The following is a 13,693-nucleotide window of genomic DNA, read 5'->3' as shown; positions in this document are numbered from 1 at the left end:
TTTACACAATATCCTGATAATACGAAAAGCTAATACAGTATGGATAAAGGACTCCTAGTCCATAGATCATACATACTGTATGTTAACTTCATACAATCAAGCGATTTACTGTCTCCTTAATGTACATGCCCTACTGTGCATTAGGGTTGGGGTTAATCTGTTCTATACATTCATGTGTGGGAAAGAAGGACTGAACTTCACAGTACTAATTAAAATTGGTCACTGTCAGTAAGTAATTAATGGCTCAGGGGGGCAAACTAGTCAAATGAGCCGAGGTCTTATGCTGCATTCGTAACCAAGTGGGAGGTGGGAATTTACCAGTTGTGAACTCATAAATAGCAGTTGGATGCATTCACTTGCTTTGATCTTGTTGAGAAATGCCAATTGGATAATGGCCAACAAGCTGCATAAACCGTAAACTGAAAGTAAAGCTATGATTGTAAACAAATTATAGTGTTCAAAAACCATATTAATAGATTGCTTTTATAAATAATGTTTTTCTGTTGCATTTAACTGCCGAAAATGCTGTTAGAGGTCAGCATGTGGGAGAAGTGGGAGCTCAGGATGATATACAATTCCCACTAATAATTACCAGTTTGAGGGCCATTCAAGCGTATTTCCCACTTCCCACTTAGCTGTGAACGCAGCATTAGAAACCAGGAATTGGTGTAGAGGATGCATCCCAAATGGAACCCTATTTCCTATATACAGTCCATTCGGAAAGTATTCAGACCCTTTGACCTTTTCCACATTTTGTTACGTGACAGCCTTATTCTAAAACGGTATAAATAGTTTTTTTCCCTCATCAATCTATACACAATACCTCATAATGACAAAGCAAAAACAGGTTTTAAGAAATGTTTGCTAATTTATAAAAAAAAAAACGAAATATCACATTGACATACGTTTTCAGACCCTTTACTCAGTACTTTGTTGAAGCACCTTTGGCAGCCTCGAGTCTTCTTGGGTGTGACGCTACAAACTTGGCACACCTGTATTTGGGGAGTTTCTCCCATTATTTTTTGCAGATCCTCTCAAGCTCTTTCAGGTTGGATGGGGAGCGTTGCAGCACAGCTATTTTCAGGTCTCTCCAGAGATGTTCGATTTGGTTCAAGCCCGGGCTCTGGCTGGGCCACTCAAGGACATTCAGAGACTTGCGTTGTCTTGGCTGTGGGCTAAGGGTCATTGTCCTGTTGGAAAGTCTGAGGTCCTGAGCACGCTGGAGCAGGTTTTCATCAAGGATCTCTCTGTACTTTGCTCTGCTCATCTTTCCCTCGATCCTGACTAGTCTCCCAGTCCCTGACGCTGGAAAACATCCCCACAGCATGATGTTGCCACCACCACGCTTCATCATAGGGATTGTGCCAGGTTTCCTCCATACGTGATGCTTGGCATTCAGGCCAAAGAGTTCAATCTTGGTTTCATCAGACCAGAGAATCTTGATTCTCATGGTCTCAGTCCTTTAGGTGCTTTTTGGCAAACTACAAGCGGGCTGTCATGTGCCTTTTACTGAGGAGTGGCTTCTGTCTGGCCACTCTACCATAAGCCTTAAGCCTGATTGGTTGAGTGCTGCAGAGATGGTTGTCCTTCTGGAAGGTTCTCCCATCTCCACAGAGGAACTCTGGAGCTCTGTCAGAGTCACCATCGGGTCCTTAGTCACCTGCCTAACCAAGGCCCTTCTCCCCTGATTGTTAAATTTGGCCAGGCTGCCTGCTTTAGGAAGAATTTTGGGGGTTCCAAACTTCTTCCATTTAAGAATGATGGAGACCACTGTGTTCTTGGGTACCTTCAATGCTGCAGACATTTTTTGGTACCCTTCCCCAAATCTGTGCTTCGACACAAACCTGTCTCGGAGCTCTACGGACAATTCCTTCGACTTCATGGCTTGGTGTTTGCTCTGACATGCACTGTCAACTGTGGGACCTTATATATATATATAAGGTCCCACAACTTACCTAGTAAAATAATGGTAAAAAAAAATAATATATATATATATTTTTAAATCATTATTTTACCAGGTAAGTTGACTGAGAACACATTCTCATTTACAGCAACGACCTGGGGAATAGTTACAGGGGAGAGGAGGGGGGATGAATGAGGTACCAGTCAAAAGTTTGGACACACCTACTCATTCAAGGGTTTTTCTTTATTTTTACTATTTATACAGAATAATAGTGAAGACATCAACACTATGAAATAACACATATGGAATCATGTAGTAACCCAAAAAATATTAAACAAATCAAAATATATTTTATATTTGAGATTCTTCAAAGTAGCCACCCGTTGCCTTGATGACAGCTTTGCACACTCTTGGCGTTCTCTCAACCAGCTTCATGACGTTATCACCTGGAATGCATTTCAATAGGCTCTATGCATTATACCGCCTCCAACGTTCTAATTTACTTCCGATCGGGTTGATGACTTCCGGAGCGAGTTCTGCTATTGTTTTTATCATTAGCTTACTAGCTATCGTCGATGCATTTCTGACTGAAATAGTTCGCAATGACTACGTTTAAATTACAGCCCCGCGAAGGAGGTGCTAATGAACATTATTCAGTGCCTCTGTGTTCAGTTTCTTCCAAATGTAATGGTATTGTGAGCTTCCATTGTTCCCCGGTCGATGTAGAGCTGAGAAAAAGGTGGTTGGTGGCAGTACGTCGTCACCAAACACACAAAGGTGTGTAGTACACATTTCGTCGAAACTGACTTCGTTGAGGGAAAAATTGGGGGGCGACAATACCTAAAAAGAGGTGTTGTTCCTACTTTCTTCACGTAGAACTGGCACATTAAAAAGAGACCTGGTGTTTGGGAAAGAAGACTGAAACCTCCTGCTCCGACTGAGGGGGATGAAGAACAAGGTGCGCTGCCTATGGACTGTGCCGTCTCTGATGCGGTCCAGACCCATGATTACTGTGCAGTCCCTGAACCCGCAGCCCTGGTGTAACGAAAGTCGTCGGGAGAAGGAGAGGAGGACCAAAGTGCAGCGTGGTACGTATTCATAATTCCTTTTAATGAATACAAATACTAGAACAAAACAACAAAAATGATAAACGAACAGTTCTGCAAGGTGACATACACTAAACAGAAAACAATCACCCAACAACACAGGTGGGAACAGGCTACCTAAGTATGATTCTCAATCAGAGACAACGATAGACAGCTGCCTCTGATTGAGAACCATACCAGGCCAAACACACAGAAATACAAAACAAGGACAACATAGAACACCAGACATAGAATGCCCACCCAAACACACGCTCTGACCAACCAAAATAGAGACAAAAAAGGATCTCTACGGTCAGGGCGTGACACCTGGACATGGCCCTAATGGCAAACCATGAGCACGTAAGAGAAATTGAGGAGCTTCGAGCCAAGCTGGAGAAACTGACCACCCAACGCGGCTTTGGTCTACAGCGATTTGCTGGTTCTGACGAGGATATACGTTTTTACATTAGTTTTCAGTTAACGCCCAAAAATGCTCCCAGGTCGTTGCTTCAAATAAGATTTGGTTCTTAGTCCACTTTCCAGGTTAAATAACAGAACATTTAAAACAAATTCACTGCTGTGATGATAGCTGCTGTGAATTACAGTACGAATTGCAGTAACAAGAAAACAGGCTACAATAGCAGCTAGGTCATGTCTAGTGCTAGGGCTTAAAGAAGATGGGCAATAACAGTAATGAGCTTTTTTGGTATTCAGATACTCTGGGTCCATCTTTAGATTTGCAAGCTACACCCACCCGATGGCCTTCTGGCACTTGATTGAGCGGGCAGCAGAGTTTATAAGAGTCACAAGCACCAATCCATCTGAAACAAGTGTTACTCGAAGAAAACCAGTAAGGGACAACTTCATTAAATACTTGAGTATATTATTTGATCTTACTGTAATTGTTAAACATTATTTACTTTTTGTTATGGACCGAATATAAGGACTATTGTACTAAAATGGGTTTCTTTACGTTCAGACACTGCCATCAATCGACGAGTTCTTCTTGTTTATGACTCATCTGTCGTTGGGTCTGAAGCAGAAGGATTTAGCCCATCGGTTCAGCATCCACCAATCGACAGTATCATCTCTTGGGCCAACTTCCTCTACTGTCTGCTTTGATCAGCACGGATATGGATCCCCAAGAAAACCATCAAAGCCCACCTGCCACCTGAGTTCAAGGACTATCCAGACACCCAGGTAGTGATGGACTGCACTGAACTCCACTGCCAGACACCATCTTCACTACTACTGCAGAGTGAGGTGGTTTCTTCCTACAAGTCACACTGTACCTTTAAGGGCATGTTGGGAATGTCACCACATGGAGCTGTCACTTTTGTGTCATCGTTGTATGCGTGATCTGTGAGTGACAAGAAGATCTGCAAGCATTCTGGAATTATTTCCTTACTCACCCCTGACATGGCCATTACGGTGGATAAGGGCTTTCGCGTAGATGACATTGTTCCGTGCAAGGGCTACCGGCCTGCCTTTCTGTCAAGACGCACGCAGATGCCAGCGCATGAGGTTAGGGAGACCCAATCCATTGGCAGGCTGAGAGTGCATGTTGAAAGAATGATCTGCAGAGTAAAGGAGCACAAGCTGTTTGACAGTCATCCCCCTGACCATCTCAGGCAGGCTGTTTGACAGTCATCCCCCTGACCATCTCAGGCAGGCTGTTTGACACAGTCATCCCCCTGACCATCTCAGGCAGCATCAACCAGTTATTTGCAGTGGTGTGCCTGTTGGTCAACTATCAAAACGGACCTTTGGTCAGAGCATGGGCCAAGCCAGTGTAAATGTACATGTGTTTATTTGCTAGCAGCAACATAATAATTTGTTTATCTATGACATGTATCAATCATTTGTGTTGTAGTGAATATCAGTTTGTGTGGAGCTTGTATTGACTTTAATTAGGCAATGAGTAACAGGGGTGGGGGAAAGAAATCAAGTAAACACAGAATAGCCAGAATGCAAGACTGAATACAATGTTAGAGATGTGTAATTGGTTAACTGAACTGTTGAACATTTGCTGAAATACATTTTTTTTAAACAAATCTATTCTACTGTAGATTTCTTCACAAGAACATCAATACTTATTTTTCATAAAACCACTAAACTTGGCACCCATGCAGGGGATCCATTCAGGTGCGAGAGACACTGCTGCAAGTAGTGGTAAAAATAAAAGTGGTCAACCTTCTCTCTTATAGTTTTTGAAACCTGTAGATCTTTATATATCCTTTCAACTAGGATGTCCTCCTGTGCACAGCTGACAGTCACACCAGCTACAACCTGTGAGAAGGATTTGACATTGCACCTGCCAGTAGTAAGCATGAGATCTCTTCAACTTCAGCTCTCCATTCTGTATCTTCAGGTAAGGGCAGTCAACATAACTTGGTACATTTGGGCACTTGACCTCTAAGAGTCCAAAGTGTGGTCTTACACTGGGATCAAATATGATTCCATCTGGAGAGGATCCTAACCACGGAGCATCTGGGTGCACTACGATGCCACACGGAAAGAAGTTAACATTCTTCAGTGTGCAGTACTCCTGGCTAGCCCCCTCTTCACCTCCATGGTCTGCATACACAGAACACTTCCTGCAACACAGGAGCAGTGGCTTTGGACCACTATCACTGGTACGGAGTGCTTTAACACCATCTGTGAAGATAAGTGTGATGAAAGACTGAAGTGAGAATGAATAACAATAAACATAGTAGTGTCTAGTCTTCTTCATTTAACTATACAGGAATACATTGTGTTTCAGTAACAAAACTACCAAACACTGCATCAACAGATCTTTACCAAATAACCTGTTAAGTGGGCAATTCTAAATTGGGATTGGGACCCATCATTAAAATCTATCTACTGATAAGATTAAACGTTGACACTGTCTCCAACACATTTTGACCATGATGACAGTGTCTCACAGGAGATGTTTAACAAGGTCCCTAGTAGCTATCTATAACCTTTCCCTACTCTCATGCTGTGTGGCTTTTCACTCTTCCTCATGGATCTGTGACAGGCAGCCCTCACGGTGATCTCCCCTGTCAATGTATCTTTGTTAGATACTGTGTAGAAGACATGAATAACAATTATTTTTAGCTAGCAAATATAGCTAGCAAGCATAACTTAACCAAGCTAAAGAAAATACACACATTCTCAGGTAGATTCTGTCAAAGTTACGAAGTACGAAGTAACTAGCTAGTAACTACGAAGTAACTAGCTAGCTACAGTTAATAATTAAATTAGCTAGCTAATGATTGTAGCTAGCTAACGTTATATATGTCACTGACTTGGTACTCACCTTCATAGTTGTCTATGTGTGGCAGTGTGATGTTGTTCCCCTAGATTACGCACCAAATTGCACACAAGGACCAATTCAAATAGGCCAGGTCAAGAGGGGATGTTAATAATTTGATAATAATAATAATAATTCAGTGTATTTTTTTATTTAATTACAGCTGCATAGCTAATGTTTTTATTTGGTGTACAAACACTTTTTCATACCAATATTGTACATACATGTGATTGTAAAAATGTTGTATATTTTGGTTTGGCCCATCGCGGGTTATCTGTATTCCCATACCCCTTTATCGTTCTCTTTTGCCTGACCCTCGGCTAGCAAGGTATGTTGTCCTTGGCTCCGAAACTGTTTAATATACAACCGTCATAAGGTTATACAATGTACTGTTTTGCAACCATAAGTTTGTTATAGTGTGGACAGTGTAGGAATTTATGTTAACAAGTTTCACAGAGCTCACTGACTGGGGTATCTGTTGTAACTTGTGAGTACTTGTGACAGTGGTTGAGTGAGTGTCCATGTGCTCGCGCAGGTGCCCGAGAGCTGTGACTGCGCCAAGGGTAACATGTGTGTTGTCTCTTCGTGTGCAGGTATGTCTTTTATTTTGTCAGAATTATGTTCTGTATAGTTCTACTTGTATGGTGTGCTGTTGTGCAGCGAGGGTGTGCACGCAGCACCTGTTAATTCCTTTTGGCGCTCTTTTGCCTGACCCTCGGCTAGCAAGGTGCCCGAGAGCTGTGACTGCGCCAAGGGTAACATGTGTGTTGTCTCTTCGTGTGCAGGGCAAATAAAAAGATTTCAACGAGCAGACCGTCAGTTGTGGCAGCGTCCTAATTAAAATTACACAACGCAGAACGAACCACGCTACATATGCTTCCTATATACATCTTGAACCCCTTTTCATTCTTGCTAGCTGGAGTCTCGGAGGCTGATGTAACAATTCGATGTACATCATTAATATTAATTTGAGGTCCTGAAGACACCTAGTAAAAAACTGTGACATAGTGGTAGTAACGTTATATCGTCGATTAACAACTAGACTGACCGGAAATTGCCAAACCGATAGGAAGTGTGTTTAGAACGTTCGATCGTGGAATGTGCATAAGGGCTATTAACAGGTGTGCCTTGTTAAAAGTTAATTTGTGTAATTTCTTTCCTTCTTAATGTGTTTGAGTCAATCAGTTGTGTTGTGACAAGGTAAGGTGGGTATACAGAAGATAGCCCTATTTGGTAAAAGATCCAAGTCCATATTATGGCAAGAACAGCTCAAATAAGCAAAGAAAAATGACAGTCCATCATTACTTTAAGACATGAAGGTCAGTCAATCTGGAAAGTTTCAAGAACTTTTAAAGTTTCTTCAAGTGCAGTCACAAAAACCATCAAGCACTATGATGAAACTGGCTCTCATGAGCACCGCCACAGGAAAAGAAGACCCAAAGTTACCTCTGCTGCAGAGGATATGTTCATTAGAGTTAACTGCACCGCAGATTGCAGCCCAAATAAATGCTTCACATAGTTCAAGTAACAGACACATCTCAACATCAACTGTTCAGAGGAGACTGCGTGAATCAGGCCTTCATGGTCGAATTGCTGCAAAGAAAACACTACTAAAAGGACACCAATAACAAGAAGAAACTTGCTTGGTTTAAGAAACATGAGCAATGGACATTAGAATGGGGGAAATCTGTCCTTTGCTCCGATGAGACGTAGAGTAGGTGAACAGATGATCTCCACATATGTGGTTCGCACCGTGAAGCATGGAGGAGGAGGTGTGATGGTGTGGGGGTGCTTTGCTGGTGACACTGTTAGTGATTTATTTAGAATTCAAGGCACACTTTACCAGCATGGGTACCAAAACATTCTGCAGCGATACACCACAGCAGCTGGTTTGCGCTTAGTGGGATATCATTTGTTTTTCAACAGGACAAGACCCAAAACACACCTCCAGGCTGTGTAAGCTCTATTTGTCCAAGAAGGAAAGTGATGGTGCTACATCAGATGACCTGGCCTCCACAATCACCCGACCTCAACCCAATTGAGATGCTTTGGGACGAGTTGGAAAAGCAGCCAACAAGTGCTCAGCATATGTGGGAACTTCTTCAAGACTGTTGGAAAAGCATTCCTCATGAAGCTAGTTGAGAGAATGCCAAGGGTGTTCAAAGCAGTCATCAAGGTGAAAGGGGGCTACTTTGAGGAATATCAAATCTAAAATATATTTTGATTTGTTTAACACTTTTTTGCTTACTCCATGATTCCATATGTGTTATTTCATAGAGTTGATGTCTTTACCATTATTCTACAATGTAGAAAATAGTTTTTGAAAAACATCCTTGAATGAGTAGGTGTGTCCAAACTTTTGACTGGTACTGTAGACAGGTGTGTGCCTTTCCAAATCCTGTCCAATCAATTGAATTTACCACAGGTGGACTCCAATCAACATCTCAAGGATGATCAATGGAAACAGGATGCACCTGAGCTCATTTTCGAGTCTCATAGCAATGGGTCTGAATACTTATGTAAATAGGGTGTTTCTGTTTAAAAAAAAATATTTAACACATTTTCTAACATTCTAAAAAACAATTTTTGCTTTGTCATTGTGGGATATTGTGTGTAGATTGATGAGGAAAAAAGTAAATTTATTCAATTGTAGAATAAGGCTGTAACAAAATGTGGAAAAAGTCAAGGGGTCTGAATACTTTCCAAATGTACTGTAGGCCCTGGGCGCTGGTCTCTATGGGTCCTGGTCAAAATTAGTGCACTACATAGGAAATACTAATAGGGTACCATTGGTGACAAAGCCATGGGTCGCCGTGCTACTGAAAAGGCTCCTGGGAAAGCTGGGGGGGTGGAGCCAATATTACAGTAGCACGCCCTCAATCACTCGGATGTCTAACGACAAAGTCAAAGCCACGGACGGAGTAAAGACAAGACAATAATTAATAGCTAATTTCTGGAGGGAATTATTATAAAAGTGTTTTTTGTGCAAATCATACCCTGCTATTACGGCACATTGTGCGAGTGAAGGCACATTCCTATCTTCATTCCTCAGATATCTGCAGGTCAAAACAGAGGAGAACATTTCAATTTTCACCGACCGATAGCGGATTGTGTGTGGGCCAATAATACAAAAGGGTTATTTGTTCCCACACTGAAGTTCTGTTTCCTACAAACTGCAAGCTCAATTTCACTGCTGTGAATATAACACCCCTGAACCCTGTATCTTCATGTACGTTTAGTTTAGTTTTAATTCAGTTAAAACTAAACAGCAGGATGCAACAATGAAGCTAGCCGGCAACAATTGGTGTACTGCTATTTGATATTGAGCAATTAATGTCAGATCATGCAGTGCCATTTAAAAGGCTCAAGGTTCGTCCGAGGAATATAAAGGAGCTGACATTTTCAAAGGCCCCTGGTTCCCTGCCACAACATCTTTTAGCAATTATTCAAATTAATGCTAAACACTGATGACTTCGCCTTTGGATATGGAAACAGAAAATAGAAATGAACAACATGGGAGAACAGTTTGAAATGAGACACCAGGGAAGGTTAGGATTGTTTTTTGTTGTTGTTGTGGTTGGCTCCATTGTATCGTAGTAGGAGTCCTTTTTTCTGCCACATCATGTGTAACAAAATGTCAAAATGCCACTGTGTGGCTTATCTGTTTGACATCACTGTACCAGGGATAATGCATGTTTGAAAGATTTGCACCCCTGTGATTGCTCAGGCATAAAGCATTTAATCCCCATGTTGGTGTGTAGAATGATAGGAGTTATAGGGTCTCTATGGATGCAACAGTTTACTCAGGCAGGGAAAATGGGATACTGTCAGAAGAGCCATCTCTATGTATAACACTGGATATGGTAGGTATAGGTGATTTCCCCCCCCCCTGGTTTAGGTAGGTGATTGTATAACTTGTCCTTGAGGCAGGGGAAGAGAACTAGCCGGTACTGATACAGTAAGATATCGATGGCTGGCAGACCGTTGGGGTCAGCACAAGGGCGCTTCATTTGCACCTATTCAAAAAAGCTGATCTAACCAAGTGGATATTTGTCAAATCCGTCATAATATATGTGGGTCGTTCTACAAAATGAGTGCCTTTGATTTTTTAAGTGGAAATTGTGCACCAATATTGAACGGTAAAAGCCTGTTATATTAAATGAAGTGCTCTTTAATATACAGTAGATCACATGGAGAATTCAGTAAATCTGAATTTTAATATGAATAAAGACTTTCTAAAATGCCAAAATTCAGCATTTTGACATGTCCCTCCATCAACCTTGTGTCACTTCTAGGAAGATTTAAACTTAATACCAACATTTCTCCAGGTTTCAGCATCATTGTAAAGCCCTAGTTATTGTTTTGCTTTGACAAAGTTATTTCTGAAGATCATTCTTTTTTTCAGGTGACTAGTAATGTATTAAGGCTGTCCCTCACAAGGTAAACCCTGTTACGTGAACTGAACTATCGTTTTAATATGGTGAAACTATTCCTTTTAAAATATTTTTTGCAAACGGAATATTGAACATATATTAGTCCAATCATAGAGTAAAAGCATGTGAGTTGGTTCTGCTCTTTTTGGCCATTTTCGGATGTTTTGTGGTGAAAAACTGAGCGGGTCAAGCATACCTTCTTTCTGTCACGAAGGGATTTATGGCTGATAGGAAGAAATCATCAAGCCTGTTACTCTCAACCCTGTTACTGTATTTGTCACTTAATATGCACTTACTATAGTATTTTTTTGAGATGGGTAAATGTGTTCTTTTTAATGAAGTTAAACATGTGCTCTTTATGACAGAATTAAAACGTTTGGTGAAATCCAACGTTTTTTTGACCAAGTTACACTTCTCAAAAGGAACTGAATTCATAAAATGACCCATGTGTTGTACAGGCCCAAAATGTTGTTACTAAAATAGGAATTTTATATATTATGCTGTTTTCATAGCATAATATTTATATGTAATATTTAGACAATTTTTTTTGTTGCCAACTGCTAACCCCCATTCGGATAAAGCTGCTAGCATAGCTAGCCAGATAGAAATCGCTGGTGGAAGTAGACGTTGTTTTAATGTGTAATGCAGTTGATTGGTGACGATGACACGATCATGTATTGAGGTTGACATCCATACAAGCATTATACTCCAATTTTTATGCCAACAATGGTGTGAAATACTGTACACATACACTATATATACAAAAATATGTGGACACCCCTTCAAATGAGTGGATTCTGCTATTTCAGCCATACCAGTTGCTGACAGGTGTATAAAATCAAGCACACAGCCATGCAATCTCCATAGACAAACATTGGCAGTAGAATTACCTTACTGAAGAGCTCAGTGACTTTGAAGGTGGCAGTGTCATAGGATGCCACCTTTCCAACAAGTCAGTTTGTCAAATTTCTGCCCTGCTAGAGCTGCCCCGGTCAACTGCAAGTGCTGTTATTATGAAGTGGAAACATCTAGGAGCAACAACGGCTCAGCCGAGAAGCTATAGGCTGCACAAGCTCACAGAACAGGACCGCAGAGTGCTGAAGTGCTTACCGCGTAAAAATGTCCTCGGTTGCAACACTCGCTACCAGGTTTTAAACTGCCTCTGGAAGCAACATCAGCACAAGAACTGTTCATCACAGAACTGTTCATCGGGAGCATCATGAAATGGGTTTCCATGGTGGAGTAGCCACACACAATCCTAAGATCACCATGCGCAATGCCAAGTGTAGTCTGGAGAGGTGTAAAGCTCACCGCCATTTGTAAGGTTCTGTATTTATAATCTTAGTCAACCTTGTGTTCTGTTTCTTTGTGTTCTTGAACATAGCCCTGTCTGTCATTTTTGTTCTAACCTGTGTTAGTTACTTTCATGGTCTCATCAGCTCCTTATTTAGTTCAGTTCATTCTGTTAGTGCCTTTGTGAGGTATTGTTCCTTTTGACGCTACTAAGCCTTTTCCTAGCTCGTTTGTGGGAACCAGTTATAGCCTGCAGTCCTGGTTTTGATTCACCTGCCTGTTTGCCTACCTGTGTATGACCATTGCCTGCCTGTGACTACGATTCCTGCCTTCTGCGAAGACGAAATAAACACCTGCTGCGCACTGCATGGGAATTTACACCTTTTTCTCCCTGAGTATTTATTACACCATTGGACTCTGGAACAGTGGAAACGCATTCTCTGGAGTGATGAATTACGCCTCACCATCTGGCAGTCTGACGGATGAATCTGCCAAATGTAAAGTTTGGTGGAGGAGGAATAATGGTCTGTGGCTGTTTTTCGTGGTTCGTGCTAGGCCCCTTAGTTCCAGTAGAGGAAAATCTTAACGCTACAGCATACAATGACATTCTAGACGATTCTGTGCTTCCAACTTTGTGGCAACAGTATGGGGAAGGCCCTTTATTGTTTCAGCATGACATTGCCCCTATGCACAAAGCATGCCTGACCTCACTAATGCTCTTGTGGCTGAATGGAAGCAAGTCCCGGCAGCAATGCTCCAACATCTAGTGGAAAGCCTTTCCAGAAGACTGGAGGCTGTTATAGCGGCAAAGGGAGGACCAACTCCATATTAATGCCCATGGTTTTGGAGTGAGATGTTCGATGAGCAGGTGTCCGCATACTTTGTCATGTAGTGTATAAACAGTAGCCTAAATGTAGACTAATTTTGATAGGCGGAAATGAGGAGATTCTGGATCTATCCCCCATCTATTCTGGTATTTCTGTTCTAAGAATGTCTGAGAGCTAAACTCTTCCCCTCTGCCCCCAGTAGTGGTGCATGGGTAAGATGCCTGGCTAAGCCACGCCCCCCGCTTATATTATAACCTACACTGAAAGTGTTGTGATAATTGCGTTGCTTGCTGTTAATTCATATGCCTTGTGACTGTGATATATATATATATATATGTGTGTGTATATATATACATATATGTGCTGAAACAATAAGAAAACAGTAGCAGAATAAATTCAACCACACCTTTGTTTTATCACAAAACCGGCTAGCAACCTCTGTCCAGTGAAGTCCACAAAGCGTATTGCATCTACAGTAACAGACAGTTACATGATCTACAGCATGGTCAAGCAAGTTAATGTTTCCGACATTTTCGGACCACTTAACAACTATTGATTTAGAACCACAGAGAGTTACAGCAAGTCACAAAGAAAACAGGAGCTGCCTCCACTATTCCAGCACCATTTCAACTTCAACATTTCATCATCAAATCACCTCGGCTTAGTCTAATATAGTGACAACTAAAAGATACCAAAAATAATTTAGTCCAATCAACATCAGCTAAATATGATGTTGCTGTCCATAGTTCTGATTTCTGTTTGCGAGCGTGTGTGTGGGCGCACATGTTCGTGCAAGTAGAACAACATGTTTACACACCCTACTTGTAGAGAAACGCTAGTGCCATCCTCCTCTC

At 41.5% G+C, this 13,693-nt stretch overlaps 1 long non-coding RNA gene across 1 annotated transcript; it reads left to right on the top strand.

The window, feature by feature from the left end:
* Positions 1–6,535: 6,535 nt before the first annotated feature.
* Positions 6,536–7,099, top strand: LOC139580206 (uncharacterized). Its single transcript, XR_011675995.1, has 2 exons — positions 6,536–6,879; positions 7,014–7,099. It is a non-coding gene; the product is annotated as an uncharacterized lncRNA (long non-coding RNA).
* Positions 7,100–13,693: the final 6,594 nt, after the last annotated feature.

The sequence above is a fragment of the Salvelinus alpinus genome, chromosome 7 (assembly GCF_045679555.1).
Source record: "Salvelinus alpinus chromosome 7, SLU_Salpinus.1, whole genome shotgun sequence".
NCBI lineage: Eukaryota > Metazoa > Chordata > Actinopteri > Salmoniformes > Salmonidae > Salvelinus > Salvelinus alpinus.
Note: the sequence above shows the minus strand (reverse complement) of the source record. Positions and strands in the feature narration are given on the sequence as shown.